Here is a 4,739-nt window from a genome sequence, read left to right as displayed (position 1 = left end):
CTCTTGTAGGTACATGCATTTGCAGTTAAAATTGTGCATTTTTTTCTCCTATTAATTTCTCTTTTCTTACAGCTTGGGAAGGGGCTGATCTCAGCCAAGCACCAGAAGGGTAGAATGAAAATGACTGTCCCTTCCCCACAATGGACAGGGATTCCCTTAGATGGAACTGACATATTATGCAATAATATTTCTGTTATGCCTTACCTCTAGTAACCATAGAGAACTATTAAAAATTATTTGGTCGATTAATTAGATTTTCCCCTTAATCTGGGCAATGCCAGCACGGTAAAATTTTCCACTAGTCTCCTTCTCAACCCTTAAATCAGGCAGATCGGGAAACCTGAACGATATCAAGAAATCATGCAAAGCAAGTGTCATCATTTGAAAAACTGACCTCAAATGGAAAGGGGGAGGGGATAGCATATCAGAAATAGTCGTATGATCACTCATTCCTTCAAAGTTAACAGGTGAGTGTCGTGCGCTTTCACTTACGCTATCTTATTTGTCCTTCGTAAGAGTCGGGCAGAGTCCGTGCTCTGGGGGGTGGGGGTGGGGTAACTGGTCCAAAGTCACACAGCCAGTGAATGAGAAACGGGACTGGCGCCATACGTGGCCCACGCGTGGGAGAATGACCACTGGTCAGCACACATTCGGCGCCCCCTCCCCTAGTCAGCGCTGTGGAAACTAGGCAGGCAGGAGGGGGACCGGTTCCTACCCCCGACAAGGAGCGTAAGGCGGTTAGGGCCTTTCTGAATAAGCATCAAAAACCTTAAAATGCTCACATTGTTTGACCCAGGAATTCCACGTCTAGGAATTTAACCTAAGAGGATAATCCGAACCTTGCAGAATTCTACAGCTGTTAGAAGAATACTTAATGTGAGATATTTGTAACACATTATTAAAGGAAAAGGGCATGTAAAACCACAGAAAAAGAGGACAGACATATATCAATATGTGATAACAACAGTTATCTTTACCTCATAAGATTACAATTAATTTTTATTGAATTTTTAAAGCTTCTTTGTATTTTCCAAGTTTTCTATAATTAATATGTATTACTTTATAACTAGACAATGTTAAGTAAAAAATAAAGCTACATTCGTTAAAAAATACATTTAGTGTTAGAAACCAGACAGCAGGCCCCCAACGGGGTCACTAATGCTCCGCAACATGTCACCAAACCACGCGTCACTCCATCCTCAGCTCTCCCAGGAAGGGCGTCCTGCAGCCAGAACTGCCTGCGCAGCACTGGGGAGGCCACGCTCCTGACAGAGCCCCGCTGTCCCTGTGACTTCAACCCACAGCGGACACTTCATTGCTTACTTCAGAAACAGGAGACGTGTTAGGAAAACATCAAGTGCCCCTTAGCTTTCAAAAGACCCTGAAGGAGATTCAAAACATGAGCAAAACCCCGCTTTTGTAGCTGCTGTGTAAATTCAGCAGCTCTCTGTCCTGGAAACCGCTCGGCTGCCCCCAGGGGCTGCCCAGCGGAGGTGGGTGAAGCAGAGTGACGCACCACGGGCTGGGAGGGGCCCTTGAGCCCAGCCGTCCCCACAGGGCCCAGAGGGGGCCTCTCCATTTTACATGGAAAATATATATGATCAACAGGACCCAGGAAGGCATGGATTCTGCTCTAATTTCACCTCTAACTTAAGAATGTGAGCCTGGGGAAGTCACTCAGTCTCTGCAAACGTCAAGTTTCTCAGCAGGAACGTGCGAATCCAGAGAGAATGAGTGTGAAAACCCCTGCAAAATGACAAGGCCCGAGGACATAATCCTCCCGTTCCAAGGGGCAGCGGACACCTTCAATGGTGGCCACACAGGAGCACAAGGGAACAAGGCTTCCCCGAGACACACGGGCAGACCCGCAGGTCCCCAGGGAGGCCCCCAGGTCACAGAGACAGGCACTGGGCACTGACCCACGCCGGAGCAAATGCAGATTTTCCTGGGCCACACAGCTCCTACTGGGTTCAGGACGGTAAGGAGACTGCCCAACCGTACGTCTTACTGTCAAAGGGAGAGACTCGATCTTGCTGAGCCAGGCCTTCACAGACGCTGCCAGGAGATGCGCGAATACAGGCACCGAGCCCCAGACTGAACTCAGGTTTTACAAAGCTGTGACAGGGACAGGAGGCAGGAGGTGGAGCCCTGGACAGTCGGCTCCGAGGGATGGACAGCGTGTGTTAACTCCCTGGCCACGCAGCCCCAGGAACGAGGGTTCCCTTTTCTCAGGGCTTGGGCTGCTGTTGAGGCCAAGAAGCTGAGTCACAATGTTAATAAGTAGTTAAAACAGCTTCTTCACCCTGGCCGCTGTGGCTCAATGGATTGGGCGCTGGCCTGTGAGCCAAGTGTCGCTGGTTCGATTCCCAGTCGGGGCACATGACTAGGTTGCACGTCAGGTCCAGAGTTGGGGGCACGAGTGAGAGGCAACCACACAGTGATGTTTCTCTCCCTCTCTTTCTCCTTTCCCCTCTAAAAATAAATAAATAAATAATTTAAAAAATAGAACAGCTTCTTACTGAAGAGAAAAATGTTATTTTCAGAGGGGACTAGGGAGGTGACTTGTGGTATGGTTGGCAGTCTGCTGCTGCCTGTGTCACCTCCATAGCCAGAAAGGCCAGCTCATGTGTCAGACACGGTAAAAAGTGAAAGTATCCACAGCGTATGGGAGCTTTCTCCCCAAGCATTTCAAGAAATGAGGCGGACCTCCATAATGGGGCTGGCTACGCAACACTGTTCCTACAGGGTCGCATAAATGTCGCCACACTGACCCATCCTCTAGTGGAAACAGGGTAGAAGGTAGAAGCACCGAGGCTCTGAGAACATCAAAGGCCACACTGGAAAAGCCCCTACACGGAGCAATGCGTGGGCCCGGCTCCTTCCACTCTGGAAGGATGAGTCCTGAGCTGACGAGGCCGGGATGAGGCACCAAAAGCTTTTCAGAAGTGAAACGAGATGGCTAAGTAGCCTCTCCCTTAGCACGAATGCTAATCCTGTGGTTGGGGTTTGAAAGGCGGAGAGCGTTTCGCCTTTATTAGTAATAGAAAGATAAGATCGCGGTCCTTTGTCTCTGCCCCAGTCTTCTTAAAATAAAATCATGTGTCTCTAATCTGGCTTTCCTTCTTTTTTTTCCAGCTGAAGAACTATAATGCTTCTTTTAAAATTTTACTGAGCTGTTTCCTATTCTTCAGAATATTGCCTCCTGCACAGGTAAGGGTAAGCAGACCGAACTGTCTCTGTTCTTCGCAAGCGTACTTACTGGGTGTGCCTTTGAGTGCCCACCCTGCTTGCCCGCCCGCCCTCCTAACCCTCAACTCCATGACCACAGTTGGGCCACGCTGCCAAACCCAGGTTAGAGTCTGTTCTTCTTCAAGACCCCCCCCACCCCCACCCCCGCCTCTCTGGACGCACCACCGGCCTTCCACCCAGGATCCCACTCACCTCCGGGCACACTTGCCCTGCTCCACCTCGGCTTCTTCCAGAAAAGAGTGCAGGTGGCAGGAGAGTGGGCTCTGGGTCAGAATATTCTGGTTTCCCAGCCTTGTTCTGCCCCTCCCTGCACTCAGGGCTGAGCAGCCCAGAAGAAACTAGCTTACTTCTCTGAGCTTCAGTTTTCTAATCTGCAAAATGGGAAGCCTCACTCACCAGTTCGTGGTAAGGCTCCAACTAGACCGGGGGCCAGCACGCTGCACCTCCTCTCCCCCTCTCTGCGGGCACTGGGGGTGCTAGATAGACGTCTGTCTGAAGACTAGACAAGGAGCGAGCGTGGCAGTAAAAATGGAGCAGCTCTAAGCAGCCTCTTTGAGAAAGGAGAGAACTGGATCTTGAGCCCTCCCCAGCTGAGATGAGAAGTGCAGACCTATGCCAGCAGCCAGACAGTCACTACATTATGCTGAGGACAAATTAGCACACGCCCTCAGTATCCTCCTCAGCCTACAGACTAAAAATGACTGGTCTTCTTTCGTAGCCACTGTTGCTACACTCAGGACGTCCCAGGAGCTTGTGAATCTATTCAAGAGGTGGGAACGTAGAAGCTGGAAGCATAGGGATTGGTTTATATGCGACACCTGTACAGCCTGTTTACTGTAAAACGAGCGTCGGCGCCCTTGAACGCAAACCCTTCTCTGTGCTGGTCACAGTTGCTTGTAGTTTCCTTTTTCATGAAGGGGGTCCAGGGACAACAGTGACGTCCCCCATCACTGTGGTCACCAGGCTCGAGCAGGTATTCTTGCTCTGAGGCCTGCTCTCAGCCCCCCCCCCCCACACACAGCCCCACTCCCCCTGCACTGGGTGGCCCACTACCAGTACCCTGCGTGCTGGCCACGTCACGTCATCTCTCTCCTGAAGAACGTACAAATGGTGTCCAGAAGTCCCAGTTAGTAAGCTTCCTTCAGACACACTCGGGTTCCCGATTGTTATGCTTGTTTTCTGCCTTATATTGAAGAAATATAAGTGATCTGTGACAGAGGGAGAAGTGAAATGTACACTTCAGGTAGTCCCCTGGAAACTGAGAGGAAGAAGAGCATCCTTGGGTCTTGCAACATTTCAACTCTTGTTATATCCCCTCGATGCCCAACAAAAATAATGAAACCCCAATTCAAAAGAACTTATGCACCCCTATGTTCATTGCAGCACTGTTTACAATAGCTAAGTGCTGGAAACAACCTAAGTGCCCATCTGTAGATGAGTGGATCAAAAAGCTGTGGTACATCTACACAATGGAATACTATGTAGCAGAA

The sequence above is a fragment of the Furipterus horrens genome, unplaced genomic scaffold (assembly GCF_987537825.1).
Source record: "Furipterus horrens unplaced genomic scaffold, mFurHor1.1.pri manual_scaffold_10, whole genome shotgun sequence".
NCBI classification, from domain to species: Eukaryota; Metazoa; Chordata; class Mammalia; order Chiroptera; family Furipteridae; genus Furipterus; species Furipterus horrens.
This window is presented reverse-complemented; position numbering follows the sequence as displayed.